This window comes from Ambystoma mexicanum, chromosome 4q (assembly GCF_040938575.1).
Source record: "Ambystoma mexicanum isolate Mex_15411 chromosome 4q, UKY_AmexF1_1, whole genome shotgun sequence".
NCBI lineage: Eukaryota > Metazoa > Chordata > Amphibia > Caudata > Ambystomatidae > Ambystoma > Ambystoma mexicanum.
Window position 1 is genome coordinate 1,300,272,594 of NC_090928.1, and position 18,095 is coordinate 1,300,290,688.

The window sequence follows — 18,095 nt, forward strand, 5'->3', positions numbered from 1 at the left end:
CAGGGTCAAAGAGGGTCCGGGGAGAGAACAAACTAACGCTGCACCAGCAATTTTCCATTTCAATAATGTGGAAAGGATGCCTACTTAACAATAGATGCAGAATATAAACAAAAAGACTTGTACCGCATCCAACGACTGCGCTTCAAAGAAAATTCAAACATACAAAACAGAAACAATAAGGTTAATACTGAGATTATCCTTAATGGCGGTTATTAGTTATAGATTTAGAGAGATTGTCTAGTCACCTGTCTCAAACCCAAAAGAGTATTGTGTTGGCCAATACTTGACATGAAAATAACAAATAAAGGATGTCTGTCACACTGGTCGCGTTTACTGCATAAATGGTGACTCTGGATGTGATAGCCCAGTCAACTTCCAATCCAAGCCAATGAATCAAGAGATAAGAGGTTTTAAATACTCAAGACAGCCCACAAATATGGGACAAAGCAAAATCAGGGCTTGAATTTATTAAAGACACTCTAGAAACACAGAACAGATTAAAAGATAAGTGGGGCAATCAAACCCGTAAGAATTGGATGATTAAGTGGATGTTTGAGCTACAGTTAACCAAAATGAAGAACTTATTTATCAAGCACGATTGTACCATTTATATGAGAAAATGTTCCTAAGCAACGAAATGTGAATTTCTGGAGGTTAGCATTAAATAAGTAATTAAACCACAATAGATTACGTCCAACAGGCGATTTGTCAGCGTAATCCTAATAAAAACAAAAACAATGAAACCCCCCTTCCTCCATTGGGAGTTGTGATTTCTACTAAAACATCAAAAATAGTCAGGGTTGGATGTGTGGGCTGCTCTGGCAGTGGTGAAAGACGCCATGCACACACTTGCAATGAGGAAATCTTAAAGCGAAAGGAAGTCTGTAGCATGTTCTGGCCCGCTGTATTCACAAACAACCGGATAGAAAGTACATGCAGGCCGATTCCAACTGAGTCCTTTAGACCACAGACGCATCACAGACCTTCAGACCACAGACCAACTGAACAACCCCTTTTTTTATTGTAAACTTTCTAATGTATGTAAGATTAAAGGCACTTGTATGAGCAAGTATGTCAGTGATATAGGCACCACACACTGCAGAGGCTTCTGTGACATGAGAGAATGGGGGTCACGAAAAGGAAGCAAAGCAGGTCTTTGTGGGGGTATTAGGTAATCTCCATTACAACAGGGAACATCGACGGCAAACTGCGGGTCAATAAAGGGATGCACGGGGTAGGGTGATCATATGGTATGGAAATAGTCCGGAGATGTCCAACATTTTAATATATTTACACACGTGGGAGGCGGCTAGATTTTCAGTGTGTGTGCCATGTGCCAGAGGCCGGTTTTGGTGCATTGGGTGGGGTAGATGTCTACTGAGGGCGCACAAAGATTATAAATCATTCACAGTCTGTCACTGCTGGTGAATATTATAGCTGCCTATGGTCCTAACACAGAAGCACTTTGCAACATTTGAATGAGGCTCTGGCAGCCACCTATCTATGCCAGCAATAGTGCTCAGTGTAAACCACTTGCATGAGGCTGCACCCACAATCTTTCAATTATAACTAGATTGGTCACTGTAAATCATTGTGTGGGGCTGAGCCAGAACCCACACACCAGCAGTTAGTGAGGGCGGGCCTAGGCATGGGCAGTCGTTGCCATAGCAAGCCTGAGGCCCGGCAGCATCCAGCTGTCACGTGTATATGAAGTAACAAGGATCATATTCTAGAAGAGCTGTGCTGCTTTCCTGCTTGCCCCAGCAAATGCATGCAGTCCCCTCCCAATCCACGTGACGCTCTGGAGACACACACCCTACACTGGGGTTTCAAATAATGCACTACTTGTCAGTCTCTGCTCAAAGTGGCCGCGATTCAGAAGTGATGGTTCTATAAAGTAACCATTGTTTCCGACATTTTGGTGTCAAAAACGGCAAAAGACGCATCTGTTCTTATTTGATTCATTAAGAGAAAATGGTTTCCTATTTAGGAGACCTGCATACTATCTAAAAGGCAAAAGCCTGTTTGTGTATTTGTGTTAGGGCAGGGTCTATTGTTATACATTCCCTTTAGGGAATTATAACACAACCCTTCCTCTTGACTTAGATGCAATTTGTTTTACGATTCATACAGGTTTTGAAACCTCATAATACAAAATGTAATTGTCATGAATAGCACAAATAATATCATTTTTTTACATTTGGTATAAAACAGGTGTTTTTATTTCACATAAATGGACTAAAAAGGTCAAACACAAATATACCTGTACTTCAAGATCTTTGGTCACTATTAGTCCACCCACAACTCCATGCCTTAGGAGTCATAATTTAGATAATCATGATCAATTAGAGTTATGTGACAACCCACTCAGTCACTCCATGAACTAGCATTCTGATCTTGGACTAAATCAGTAAACAGAGACATGTTTGTCATTTCCATTATATTCAATGCACTTCTTATGATAATATGGAGATATTGGCCATGAACCACTGGGGATTAATAATACTACTATGTGTTTTTTTGGAAATGTGATGAAAAATGTAATCACATTTTCAAAGAGAATTATCTACGCATAAACAAAATTTAAGTAGAAATATGTAATTAATATTCAAATATTTTGTTTTCTCTTAGAACTTTGTAAGAAAATGAATTATTTGCCCCTGATGAAGAGTTAAACTAAACTCGAACGCGTTGGGCCAGTCTTTTATACCAAATTTAAAAAATTGTCAAACATTAATTGTGCTATTCATAAAAATTACCTTTGTATTATGAGGTTTAAAAAACTGTATGAATCGCAAAATAATTTTCCAGCCTAGGTACCAAGGCTGAGCACCTCTCCCCTGCACCTCAAACAATACTTACCTGACCACCAACTGTAACAATAAACGTGTGAAGATAACTAAACCAATTTATGAAAAGGTGTGCTTGGCGGTGCTAACGATTTTTCCCTTATTTGATGCATTACCACACTGGAACAGATAATGAAATACAACTAGGTTTCCTTTTTAAAAAGTGGGCCTCATTACAAGCTTGCGGGTCCGGAATCAACAGCACTGGTAAGCTTGCCGGTACTGTTGTTTCCGGACCGGCAAACTAAAAGGTCTGTGAGCGGGTGCCTTACAGCCCGCCAGGTAGCAACGCCACCGTTATTAACGGTGCCAGTGCTACCGTCCTCCCCATTCCCACTGAGCCCTATGGGGCTCAAATGGGAATGGGGAGTTCCTTATTACTGGCAACCGGCAAAGGGGAATTACTGGTTTCGCTGGGGCCGTAATGCCCCGGTGGATCCCCATTGCCGGGTGCCGGTATATTCACGAGTTTGGCAGCGGCCGTGCCGGGTTACCACCAAACTCATAATGAGGCCCAGTATCTTTTGTTGTGTCTTCAAGTCATGAAAGTACATTTACAAAACCAGAGGCCATTTTAATGTCGCCTTCCACCAAACTGAAAATTTGGAATTTGTAGCGTTCCATTCAAGATAGGGGTGATAATGCAATAATCATACTCTGTTAGCTTAACATATTACTATCAAATTTACAGCACTTTATTATGATGTGCAAACCTTTCAAGTCATCTTTATAAACCAGAATAGTGTTGAAAGCAAACGTGGGGGAGAGCAGAGGGCAAGCAAGTGATGATGTGCCAAGCACCTGTGAAGAGAGTTTGCTGTCCTGGAGACTGAAAAGATGGCATGCCCTGGTCCTGGGCTGACCTTGCTAACATTTGCAGACCTGTGAAAATGCTCTCAATGCCTCGCGACCACAGATGTGGAGGCTCTGCTTCTGTAGCACTATAAGGCAATCCTGCAGTAGAGGCACTTTGCCTGGCGTGGACCCAGGGGTGGAGCCTCTGCTTCTGTAGCACTAAAAGGCAATCCTGTAATAGAGGCACTTTGCCTGGTGTGGACCCAGAGGTGGAGGCTCTGCTTCTGTAGCAGTATATGGCAATCCTGCAGTAGAGGCACTTTGCCTGGTGTGGCCCCAGAGGCGGAGGCTCTGCTTCTGTAGCACTATAAGACAATCCTGCAATAGAGGCACTTTTCCTGGTGTGGACCCAGAGCTGGAGGCCATGCTTCTGTAGCACTATAAGGCAATCCTGCAGTGGAGGCGCTTTGCCTGGTGTGGACCCAGAGATGGAGACTCTGCTTCTGTAGAACTATAAGGCAATCCTGCAGTAGAGGCACTTTGCCTGGTGTGACCCCAGAGGTGGAGGTTCTGCTTCTGTAGCACTATAAGGCAATCCTGCAGTAGAGGCACTTTGCCTGGTGTGGACCCAGAGCTGGAGGCCAAGCTTCTGTAAGGTGTCCGGTTAAAGTTTTGACTACAAAAGGATCAAATGCAATAGGGTCGACGCAATAGGACCGAAAACAAAAGGGTCGAATTTTTTTTTTTAATTATATATATCTTTTTGGGTTTCCGTATAGGTAAAAAAAGTGTTTTTTTACCACAAAAAGGGAGGTTGGAGGGGGGGGGGGGAAAATCCACCAATAAAAAAAAAAAAAGTTTAAAAAATACATATATTTTTTGATCCTTTTGTTTTCGGTCCTTTTGATTCGACCCTTTTGTCATTCGATCCAATCCTTTCACCTATAACCCTTCTGTAGCACTATAAGGCAATCCTGCAATGGAGGCGCTTTGCCTGGTGTGGACCCAGAGGTGGAGGCCATGCTTCTGTAGCACTATAAGGCAATCCTGCATTAGAGGCACTTTGCCTGGTGTGACCCCTGTTGTTTTTAGGTGCCTCCTAGAACACAGACGGTCAAGCCGCTGCACGTTAGCAGGTCATCGTTGCTCACAAAGAATGAAGGCCCACACGGAGGATGCATCCGGTCTCAACTTCTTTATTTTCTAAAACTACCCTCAACACGTCATTTCCCTTAACCCTGATCCCGCCCCCTCTCTAACCCAAACTTCCAAATAATGTGGCTTGACTGTAAAACCACAACATGACAACCATCCCCCTTTTCAAATACAGAGTGGGGTGCTAACCCATGTCTTCAATGAGTCTTAAGGGTTTAGTCTTTGCCCGGATGGTGCGGCTGGCCCTTGACAGTTCTGGGCTGAAAGAGGGAGGTGTCTCCGCGATCCGCTCACCATCATCATCTGTGACTCCTGCATTTGACTCCTCCCCAGTATCGGTCCTCGGCATCTGTCCAGGTCCCTCGATCGTCACAGCCAATCTGTTCCTCCTCTGGGGCTTCCCAGGGTGACACGTACCCCTGGCATTCTTTAAAGTGTGACACATTTCTTCTGATGGCCTGTCCTCCTACTTCCATGGCAGTGACCATTGTACCTTTCACGTTGGTGACTGTGAGGGGGCTCGGTGCAAAAAGAGTGTTTTCCTGCCTCCTTTGGGTTTGGAGCACTAGCACTCTGCCACCGTCTTTGAAGCTGTGTCCCTTGGCTCTTCTCTTCACGTTGGCCACAAGTTTCATTTTATGTTTTACCTCGGTGTTTCTGATTTTCAAGTCGTCATCCTGCAGCGTGGCACAACCCTCTCTGTGACAGCCGTGTCCACAGTGCGGCCAAATAGGAGGTCCGCTGGGCAGTTGCCTGTGGTGCTGTGAGGGGTATGGCAGTAATCACGGAGGAGCTTGTACAATATTTGGTCGAAGTGTCTGTCAGACAAGTGCACCACCTGCAACGCTCTCTTGAGGTTATCCATGAAGCGTTCAGCCATGCCATTGGCTTGAGGCCAAATAGATAATTTTTCGATGTTTGAACCCCATGTACTGGGCGAAGTTTGCAAAGTCCAGGCTGGTGAACGGTGGGCCATTGTCCGACATTATTTAGGGGATGCCGTATGCAGTGAGAATGCGGTCCAGGGTGGGGATGACCGCTGTTACTGCCGTCAATGCTACTATTTGTACCTCTGAGTACCTGGAATATTCATCAACTACTAAGGCACGTGTGGCGTCACATAGTGGTCCGAAAAAGTAGACAGCCAGCTCCTCCCATATGCCTCCAGGGAGCAGTGACATCTGCAGGGGATTCGGGTACGTGCTGGCACTACAGCGCTGCAGATTGTGCAGTTCCTTAGTGTGTCTTCCATCAGTTTGTCGAGAACTGGAAACCAGATTTTCTGTCACAGGAGTTTTTTTGTTGAGACTGCCCCTATGTGTCCCTCGTGGGCCAAGTCGACCACTTGCTGGCGCAACAACTTGGGCATGACGATCTGACATCCTTTCATGAAGATGCGGTCCTCTGTAGTGGTGAGCTCCTCCTGGACCAGTAGCATCGCCTTTATGTCCCCTTGCAAGGATTCCTCCAGGTGTATTGTTCGTTGTTTCACATGCTTTAGTTTGCCTTGGCCGATGTACTGAGCGAGGAGGGCCAGCACAAGATCGCTATTGGGAAAGGTTTGAGCTGGTGGATGATGTATTGTAAATATGCATCAGCGATGGAATGTTCTGGGGTAGACGGCCCTGCGGGGTGACAGGAGAGGCAGTCTGGATTTCTGTCCTTGCCTGGCCTGTGACGGATGGAGAACTTGTAGTCCTGGAGTCGGAGTCCCCACCTTTCTATCCCAGGGGGAACCAGACTTGTGGGTTGTTGAAGATGGTGAGGAGGGCTTGGTGATCGGTGACTACTGTTAATGTCTTTCCGAATAGAAATAGGTGGAAGTGATCACAGGCCCAGATGACTGCCAGACTTTCCTTCTCTGCTTGGGAGTATTTTTGTTCGGTTGTGGAGTGGCTGCAGCTGGCGTATGACACCACTTTCTTGATGTGGGAGGAATGGGGGTCATATTGTGTAAGGATTGTGTCCAGACCCACGGCACTGGCATCCATCGTCACCTCAGTGTCCTTGGTTGAGCTGAAGTAGGCCATGTCTGAGGCTGAGGCAATGAGGGCACGAGTGTCTTTGAAGGCGGCCTCGCATTCGGCCGTCCAGGTGAATTCCTGACCATTCTTGGTCAGCTCTCTGAGTGGGGCACTCATGTCGCAAAGTTTTCCAAGCAGCGTGAGCAGTTAATGCCCAGCCCTAAGAATGACCTAAAGTCTGATATGTCCATTGGTTGCGGGGTATCTTGGAGTGCCTTGACCCTCTCCAGGTCCGGCCTCATGTCCTGGCCAGAAAATATGTGTCCAAGGAACTTTAGATTTTGCTCCCCAAACTCGCATTTGTCCTTGTTGGGTGTGACATTGACACTTTGGGTAGCTTTTCATTGTGCTCTTGGATCGACTTCCCAAAGACCAGGATGTGATTGCTGTAATTAAGACACCCTGGCACATGTTTAATCACCTGGTGGATCTCCTCCTGGAAGATCTCTGCCGCCAACGATAGGCCGAAGTTCAAGGGTTCGTAGCAAAAAAGCCCCATGTGGGTTAGGAAAGTGGTGATATAATGGGACTCCCTCGCTAGTTCCAGCTGATGTAGCCCTTGTTACGGTCGAGCTTCGAGAATATGGTGGTGCCATTTAAGAGGTGGATCATATCCGTTATTCTGAGAGCTTGGTGTCGCTCTCATTGTATAGCCATGTTCAGGCGGCGCATGTCCACGCACAAACAAATGGAGCCCTCGGCCGACTTCTTGGATACTGGTATAATGGGGGAGACCCGTGGGGTGGGTCCCACTGCCGGGTCAATGATGTGAAGGTCTAGTGGGCGTTTTAGCTCCTCTTCTACTTGTCTTTATATGTTTATCAGAATGTCCCTGTAATGCTGGGCAACTGGGTTGACCTCGGGATCGATGTAGAGCCTTACTTTGCAGTAGGGCAGTTTGCCAAGACCTTTGAAGACGTTTGGGTATGCCTTTGTGACGTCTCCTTCAGGGGCCATATATTTATGGGCCATCAGGTTGTATAATATGTAGACAAGTCCAATGTCAATGGCCGTCCTGAAACTTAATATACAGCCGCTATTGGCATCCATGGAGAGGACATGTAGTTGTATACGGGCCATATGTGACTTGTGTGCGCAGACTGTGGTAAAGGTGCTCTTGCACGGCAGAGGAGTGGAGCCGTACGGGAAGATATAGACTTGTGAGGGCCGCATTTTCGGCGGATGGGGTAGGTGGTTGTAAGCTTCCTCGCTCATGCCATTTACGGTTGCGCCTGTGTCAGTGAGGAATTCTGTCGGCGTGTTGCATACCTGGAGTGTCAAGAAGGGGGCTATGTTGTTTTGCTGTCTCGTTTACTAGCGCCCATACATATCCCTTTCTCCTTTGGCTGTTATAGGAAGAGGAGGAATCGCTCCCTGACTGCGAATGTATCTCAAAACAGCGGACGCTTCTTCGGGGTCTATAGGTGGTTCTCCCGTCGGGGGACCAGAAAGATTTCTTAGGGTTCTGGCGGCAGTTTTTATTCACCGCTGGGCGATATCTCCTGCGCTCACGGCTCGCTCTCCTGTCTTCTGGTCAGTCTATCGGATGGCGTCTGCTGCTTCTCGGGGAGGTCGCAGGGGCAAGCAGTGTCGGTGCATTTCTGCAAACTGCTCTAAAATGGTCATCACCACCACATGCAGCGCACTTTTGGCCAATGGCTGGGCACGTGCCTTCATGGGGGAACTCTTCGCCGCATCGGTAGCATGATTTTGTGGATTGCGTAGGTTTGTCGTGCTGAGCGGGTGTCAATTTTCTAACGGTTTCCTGGTCCTTTGCGTCCGCTGATATTTTCAGCCGTCCCAGGCCGACCACCTGTTGTGTGACCACTGAGTCAGTGCGGGCTATCGCCAGTATTTCATCAAGGGTCCTCTGCTTCTGGAGTAGCTTCTGTTTGAAGTCAGCAGATTCGCACCCCACAATGACTTGGGAACGCAGAGCCTTGTCATTCGAGTAGCGGTGGAAGGCGCAGTAGTTGTCCGCGGTTTCACCTTTTTCCTGTATGGTAGTGTGAAAAATATGTCTCTCGTAATCTATGTTAGAGTGCAGGGCAAAATAAGTGTTCAGCGCCTCTCGGATTTCCTGGTATGTGGCCTTTTCTTCATCAACCAGCTTGTAGAGGATGTCCCTTACTGCCGCTCCCACTGCCAACGTGAGGATGTTCTTTTTCCTTTCGTCATCCATGGGGCCCATCACCCCCTCATATACTCTAAAGTCTTACATCCATTGGACCCACCTGGGTCCCAGGTTGTCTGTGTCCATGACATCGAATGCCTGGGGTAGTTGCCACGTGGTAGATCCACCCTGGCCAAGAGAAAATACCACCGAGAGCCTTGCAGACACTGTGCTGGGGATGTCTTCTTCTGACATTCTACTGTGTCGTGCTTCTTATGGCAGCAGGGAACTGGTCTGGGCTGCCAGTAGCTGGGTATCTCCTGCCTTGTGCAAGTGCAGGGTGGCCTTGGGACTGCACATCAACGTTCAGAGTCCCTTGGGCCGTATTGTGAGGGCCTGGATCTGCAAAACCCTTCTTTGCTATACGTGGTCACCATGGGTGTGCTGCGGGCGCTGTATGCAGCCTTATATTCACCGCTGCAGCCAGAGGGCTTGGGTCTGCACAACCCTTCTTTGCTATATGTGGCACCAGTGGGCGCTGTATGCAACGTTAATATATTTACTGTTGCAGCCTGGGGGGGTTCTGTTGTGAGGACCGCCAGATCCAACGACCTCCTCTTCAGCCCTTATCACCACCACAGTGCCCGGATCCGTGGAAGCAGTGGAGGCGGGCTGCGCCTCCCACTACGAAGTCCCGCGCGGGAGGGCCGGTAAAAATAGGCTGCGCCGGGTGCGTCATCCTCGTCACCAGTGTTAGAGAGTCACTGCTGCTCACAAAGAATGAAGGCCCACACGGAGGATGCGTCCGGTCTCAACTTCTTTATTTTCTAAAACTACCCTGTTCCCCTCAAAGCGTAATTTTCCTTATCACAGGGCCCGCCCCCTCCCCAACCCAAACTTCCACATAACAATGTGGCTTGACTGTAAAACCATAACATGACAGCCTGTCGTGTATGCAGCTCACCTTATGAATTTAAAATAATCACAAGCAATGCTTGGAGATGAGAGGAAAAATTATCCTGGTCTGTAACTTTTGAATTAAAAGCATATTGCCAATTTGGAGAAAATTAACAAACATATCCTCCCCTAAAATAAGAGCAATGATGGAACTGCTCCTGGAGCAGCACGTGGCTGCACGTGGCTGCACTTTGCAGAATCGTCTCTTTCTTGCACTTTATTCCACAGGCAGGTGGTTGCAAAGACCCAACACACTCAGCACGTCTCCCATGCACAGCTGGAAGCCCCCAGCCTTGGGCTCCCGACACTTACCCACACGGTGTGCTCCTGGGCATGCCATGTCACCTCCCTCAGGCAGGTTCTAGAGGCGCCTGGAGGGGATTCAGAGGTGCACTGGGCGCTACACAGCCCCACTCCAGAGATAATAATACAGGCCAGCCACGTCCTGTCACTCCATAGATGAGATCCCGCCTCTTGGCGACTTCCTGTCACGTGACTTCCCGTGATCCCTTGCCGCATTAATGGCTCGTTGTGTGACGTCACCGCGCATAAAGTTCAGGCTCCTCAGCCTCTGCCCCTCTTTTGCCCCCGAAGCTGCTCTTTGCCTATGAAGGGGCCTCCCCCACAGCCCCCCTATGTTATGGGGCAACGTCTGCCCGCCCACCTGCGCCCCCTCTTCCCGCTCTCAGTCCCGACAGCCAACGGCTCCCGGGAGCTGGGCTAGAAATGGAAGCGCCCATGTAGCCCAAGCGGGTCAGGGGAACACGCCCAATCATAGCCCAACCGGCTCCCCCTCCTGCAGGGCCGGGCAGAGGAGTTATCACCCCCCCTCGCCCTCCTCCTCCCCCCCCCCCCCAATGCCAAAGCCAAAAAGAGCGGCTCTAATGGCACCATTGCACTGCGGGAGCCATTTACCATTCCAGACCCGCAAAAAGAATGCAGTCACCTTTATATATTCCTTTATACTTTCAGATATCTGCCAGGTTATACATTGATGTATGATCTTCTCGCATCACGCCTTTAAAAGAAACTGAAACATAAACATGAACACACATTTCTAGCAACTAGAACTGAGAAAGCATGCACCCGGGTACACCCCCAACCCCACACAATATATGCCCTGCCCCCAACCTCAACCCCACACAATCCATGCCCTGTCACCAACCTCACCCCCACACAATCCATGCCCTGTCACCAACCTCACCCCCACACAATCCATGCCCTGTCACCAACCTCACCCCACACAATCCATGCCCTGTCACCAACCTCACCCCCACACATCCATGCACTACCACCAACCTCACCTCCACACAATCCATGCCCTGTCACCAACCTCACCCCAACACAATCCATGCCCTATCACCAACCCCAACACAATCCATGCCCTATCACCAACCTCACCCCCACACAATCCATGCCCTGTCACCAACCTCACCTCCACACAATCCATGCACTACCACCAACCTCACCTCCACACAATCCATGCCCTGCCCCCAACCTCACCCCCACACAATATATGCCCTGCCCCCAACCTCACCCCCACACAATCCATGCCCTGTCACCAACCTCACCCCCACACATCCATGCACTACCACAAACCTCACCTCCACATAATCCATGCCCTGTCACCAACCTCACCCCAACACAATCCATGCCCTATCACCAACCTCACCTCCACACAATCCATGCCCTGTCACCAACCTCACCTCCACACAATCCATGCCCTGTCACCAACCTCACCTCCACACAATCCATGCCCTGTCACCAACCTCACCCCCACACATCCATGCACTACCACCAACCTCACCTCCACACAATCCATGCCTGTCACCAACCTCACCCCCACACAATCCATGCCCTGTCACCAACCTCACCCCCACACATCCATGCACTACCACCAACCTCACCTCCACACAATCCATGCCCTGTCACCAACCTCACCCCAACACAATCCATGCCCTATCACCAACCTCACTCCCACACAATCCAGGCCCTGTCACCAAACCTCACCCCCACACAATCCATGCCCTGTCACCAACCTCACCCCCACACAATCCATGCCCTCTCACCAACCTCACCCCCACACAATCCATGCCCTACCACCAACCTCACCCCCACACAATCCATGCCCTATCACCAACCTCACCCCCACACAATCCATGCCCTGTCACCAACCTCACCCCCACACAATCCATGCCCTACCACCAACCTCACCTCCACACAATCCATGCACTACCACCAACCTCACCTCCACACAATCCATGCCCTGTCACCAACCTCACCTCCACACAATGCCAACATCACCACCAAACAATCCATGCCCTGTCACCAACCTCACCTCCACACAATCCGTGCCCTATCACCAACCTCACCCCCACACAATCCATGCCCTGACACCAACCTCACCTCCACACAATCCATGCCTCACCCCCACACAATCCATGCACTACCACCAACCTCACCTCCACACAATTCATGCACAGCCAACATCACCACCACACAATCCATACCCTGTCACCAACCTCACCTCCACACAATCCATGCCCTGTCACCAACCTCACCCCAACACAATCCATGCCCTATCACCAACCTCACCCCCACACAATCCATGCCCTGTCACCAACCTCACCCCCACACAATCCATGCCCTGTCACCAACCTCACCTCCAGACAATCCATGCACTGCCAACATCACCACCACACAATCCATGCCCTGTCACTAACCTCACCTCCACACAATCCATGCCCTATCACCAACCTCACCCCCACACAATCCATGCCCTGTCACCAACCTCACCTCCACACAATCCATGCCCTGTCACCAACCTCACCTCCACACAAGCCATGCCCTGTCACCAACCTCGCCCCCACACAATTCATGCACTGCCAACATCACCACCACACAATCCATACCCTGTCACCAACCTCACCTCCACACAATCCATGCCCTGTCACCAACCTCACCCCAACACAATCCATGCCCTATCACCAACCTCACCCCCACACAATCCATGCTCTGTCACCAACCTCACCCCCACAGAATCCATGCCCTGTCACCAACCTCACCTCCAGACAATCCATGCACTGCCAACATCACCACCACACAATCCATGCCCTGTCACTAACCTCAGCTCCACACAATCCATGCCCTGTCACCAACCTCACCCCCACACAATCCATGCCCTGTCACCAACCTCACCCCCACACAATCCATGCCTTGTCACCAACCTCACCCCCACACAATCCATGCCCTGTCACCAACCTCGCCCCCACATAATCCATGCCCTATCACCAACCTCACACCCACACAATCCATGCCCTGTCACCAACCTCACCGCCATATAATCCATACCCTGCCACCAATCTCACCCCCACACAATCCATGCCCTATCACCAACCTCACACCCACACAATCCATGCCCTGTCACCAACCTCACTGCCACACAATCCATGCCCTGCCACCAATCTCACCCCCACACAATCCATGCCCTATCACCAACCTCACACCCACACAATCCATGCCCTGTCACCAACCTCACCCCCACACAATCCACGTCACGTTAGATATTTGCCAAGTTACTATATTACAATGTATATTCTTTTCACATCACGCCTTTAATACAAATTGAAACACGAACATGAAAACACATTTCTACCAACTAGAACTGAGAAAGCATTTAATCTGGCGCTTCAGGCTGAAGTAAAGGGATGGTCCTGGGATCAGGGTACAACCTGCCACACCTGCCCACGCCTCTTCTGCATCCTCCACTCTGACACAATGCATGCCCTGCCACCAACATCACGTGATCCATGCACGGCCTCTAACATCACTACTCCCCCACCTCTCCGGCATCCACCACCCACACACAATGCATGCCCTGCCACCAACATCACGTGATCCATGCACGGCCTCTAACATCACTACTCCCCGACCTCTTCTGCATCCTCCACCCTGACACAATGCATGCCCTGCCACCAACCTCACGTGACTCATGCACTGCCTCAAACATCACCACTCCTGTACCTCTGCTGCTGTCATGGGGACAGGGCGATGGAAGTGTTGGACGCGATGGAAGCGCCATTAAGGCACCCTTCACGGCGCCCTGTGCAGCGGTCTAGCTGTTACGTCCTGGGCTCTTCATATTGAGGTTAGCCACGCCCCCTCCTTGCGTTGCAACTGTTTCCTGTTCTTCGCTACACTGGTGCCTTCGGTTCCCGTGCCCTCTGTGTAATAACCTCCCGTTTGGATTTCTCTCTTCCTTAGCGTCCTTGTTCTTTTTCAGCCTTTAGCGGTACTACTCTCGGAATCTTTTCTTTCTTTCTGTTTCCTTCCTCCGTTTCTCTACCTCCGCTCGACTTTGCACTTTCAGGTGACTCCGCCTCTTTTTCTCGGCATTTTCGGACTGCCTTTCCTCCGGCTCTGTTATTTTCAACTTGCCACGTTTACTGCTCCTTCGAGCCTCTGGCTTTTCCATTTACTTTCTCTCTCCGCAAACATTTGGTGAATTCATCCGTATTCTGCCTTTCCTTATTTTCGATACTTATGGTCTTTTTCTCCGGTGCTATTCATTAGCGTCTTGCTGTATCACGTCTGGTTTCACGGCTCTGTCTTGTAGTTTGTTTTGGCCTTCCTCCTGTGTTCCACTACGCCCTACCTGCTGTCGATCCTTATTGGGTGGATGAAGGAACTTGTCGGAGATCGAAGCTGGATCTGATACCTGGGACTTTCCGGATCCTCTGCTGCGGACCTTCTTGCCCTTGTTCTTTCGGGGCGCTTGCTCTAACGCACTTCAGTGACTGTTTCCTTCCCGGAACTGAAAGATCTTCCATCCAGCCCTGTACGCATTCAAACAATTCAGGGGTTTTTTCTGCCACTGGCTTTTTCCCCTCAACAGGCTGTGCAGGGAGTCCTCCGCATTGGTTGCTGTTTGTCTCCCTACACAACCACTGTGGCGAGTTCCCGGAACAGACCGTATCTCTTCTCTAAAAAAAAGACTCCGGACCGGACGACGCTATCTGCTGAGGCTGAAATATCTTCCTGCGAATCAGACACCGAATCACAGGTGAGCCCCACTATTGACAGATTGCAACGCCCAGTAATGGCCTCAGCAGAGCAGGTCCAGGAGCTGATAAATGCAGTACAGAGCCTCTCCCTGGAGATGCAGGGAGTGAAGACGGAAAATGCAATACTCCGACAAATGGTGACCACTAGAGACGCCCATCTGTCCGACCTACCGCCTTTTTCTCTTGCAGTTGGGAAATTTGATGGAGCACCCAAGAAGGTTAAAGAGTTTTTGGATGCCTGCCTGGTTTACTTTACTTTCCGGCCCACTACATATGCCTCAGACCGCACTCGAGTGGGATTTCTCATATCAAACATGATTGGGAATGCCCTAGCTTGGGCTACTCCGTTGGTCACGTCCAACAATCCGGTCCTACAAGATTATAACGCCTTCACTAACTTGTTACGACAGTCTTTTGAACGCCAGGAGATCGGCTTCTTGGCGGGTGAAGCAATGTTTGATATCAAGCAAGGATCTACGGACCTAATGTCCTATATCTCAGCATTTAAGAGACTGGCTGCTGAAGTGGGTTGGCCCGAGACCGTGCAATATACTGCATTCAGAAGAGGTCTACATGAAGATCTAAAAGACGAGTTGGCAAGGGTTCCTAGACCGGCTACGCTAACTGAATTATTCTCTCTGGTTCTTCAAATCGACTATCGTATCATGGAACGGAAGACAGAAAGAAGAAAGGGTCGACCTCAGATAACCCCAGTTCCTGGAAACCCATCCTCGACACCTCAACCATCCCACCGGGGAGGGGAAGAACCAATGCAAATCAGCACAGCCAGGGGTCCCCTTTCCTCCATGGAAAGAAACAGAAGAAAAGAAAGAGGCCTTTGCATGTATTGTGCATCTGACGCTCACTTCCTTAGGGACTGCCCAGAAGTACCCCCACGGCGTCGGGGAAACGACAGACCCCGGGTTTAGAAGGAGCCGCTTACCGGGGTGTAGTGGAAGGCTCACCTTGTGCTCAAACTTCAGGAGAAGATCCACATCTTATGGTTTTACAACTCACTCTGCAGTGGAAAGATCAGCCTGAGAAAACAGCCCTAGCCCTCATTGACAGCGGAGCAGCTGGCAATTTCCTCGACGTAAACTGGGCCACACAAGAAGGCATCTGCCTAGTGAATAAAGAGGAGAAACAAAAGGTGGAAGGAGTAGACGGACGCCCCTTGAGTTCGGGACCTATTGTGCAAGCAGCGACCAACATCCAAGTATGTATTTCTCATCACAAGGAAATCCTCGAATTCGATGTCATAAGAGCAGCACATTTTCCTGTAATTCTTGGGATCCCTTGGCTACGTCGACACAATCCAACGATAAACTGGTCCCTCAACACCATAAGATTTGATTCGGAGTTTTGTGTCCATCATTGTTGTCTCCATAATCAAACAGAAAGAGTTGCTGTCTCGTGTCCCTCGGTGATTTCTGACACTCTTCAGGTCCATCATATCCATTCAGTATTTCAGGAGTATGCTGATGTATTTGAAGATCGACTACCTAAGGATCTACCCCCACATCGTCCGGAAGACTGTGTTATTGACCTGATTCCGGAGACTTCGGTCCCTTTTGGGCGCATGTTCTCCTTGACCTTACCCGAAAAGCAAGCTTTAAGGATCTATTTAGATCAAAACCTACAAAACGGATTGATCCGGCCTTCTAAATCTCCAGCTGGAGCTTCTTTGTTTTTCATTGCCAAGAAGGATACTAGTGAGCTGCGCCCCTGCATCGATTATAGAGGACTAAACAAGATCACTGTGAGAGATCGCTACCCAATGCCTTTGATCAAGGACATACTGGAAGCAGTCGAAGGGGCACGCCTGTTTAGTAAACTTGACCTAAGAGGTGCCTATCACCTCTTAAGGGTAAAGAAAGGGGACGAATGGAAGACGGCTTTCCGTACACCTTTTGGACTGTTTGAATACAGAGTTATGCCGTTTGGTCTAGTCAATGCCCCGGCAGCCTTCCAGAGGTTTATGGACCATCTATTTGGTGACTTATTATTTGTTTCAGTTATTGTCTACTTGGACGACATTTTAGTTTTCTCTCGCCATCCTCATCAACATCAGGAACATCTTGCCGAGGTTCTGAGGAGACTGAGGCGCCATCAACTCTTTGCTAAACCCGAAAAATGTCTTATTGCTGTGCCTTCCGTACCCTACTTAGGATTTGTCCTATCTGAACAAGGCATCGAAATGGATCAGAAGAAGGTCACGGCTATTCTCGAATGGCCCTCTCCTTCCACTGTAAAAGAGGTACAAGCCTTCTTGGGTCTCTCCAACTTCTATAGAAGGTTCATTCTCAACTTCTCTGAACAAGTACTCCCCATCACTACTCTTCTAAAAAAGAACGTTCCCTTCAGTTGGAATCACACTGCGGAACAAGCGTTTCAAGGATTGAAGAAAGCCTTTTGTTCCGCCCCCATACTAAAACAACCTGATCAAAGAATACCCTTCATTGTTGAAACGGACGCTTCAGCGGGAGCCCTGGGGGCAGTACTCAAACAAGAGTTCAACATGGTTGAACACCCTATTGCCTACCTCTCGCGCACACTAAACCCCAGTGAGTACAATTACTCAGTAATTGAAAAGGAGCTGTTGGCCATTAAAAAGGCATGCTCGGAATGGAGACATCTACTTCAAGGGTCAAGACACCCATTTGAAATTCGTACAGACCATAGCAATCTTAAGGTGTTACAACAAATGGAGTGCAGGAACTCCAGACAAGCCCGATGGGCTTATTTCTTTGCTCAATATGATTTTTACATTACCTACCTTCCAGGTAGCAAGAACATATTGGCAGACTGCTTATCCAGGAGTCCTTCTTCTTTTGCCAGTCCACCTTTTAAGGGAGAAGATATGTTCCCAGAAGTCCGATTTGTTCATTCACTTTCCAAGTTTCTTCAGAAAGTAAAAGAAGCCTCGATAGAGGCTCTCAAGCCTCTTCCCAAATGTGTAAAGAACAAACTAACCAAGAAAGAAGAAATGTGGTTCCATCAAGGAAGACTCTTTGTACCTGTTGCCGGACTACAAGAACGAGTCCTTCATTGGGGTCACCATTCTCGGATCGCAGGGCACAAGGGCTTCGCTGCCACATCTGACCTTATCCGACGGATGTTTTGGTGGCCGTCCATGCTT

At 49.1% G+C, this 18,095-nt stretch overlaps 1 protein-coding gene across 1 annotated transcript in view; it reads right to left on the minus strand.

Moving 5' to 3' along the window:
- The window catches only part of LOC138467391 (zinc finger protein 850-like), a 333,056-nt gene extending 322,663 nt beyond the window's left edge, over positions 1 to 10,393 (minus strand). Inside the window, exon 1 of the mRNA XM_069607344.1 lies at positions 10,206 to 10,393. The gene's annotated coding sequence lies outside the window, so the exon portion shown is untranslated. The remainder of the gene's footprint in view (positions 1 to 10,205) is intronic.
- Positions 10,394 to 18,095: the final 7,702 nt, after the last annotated feature.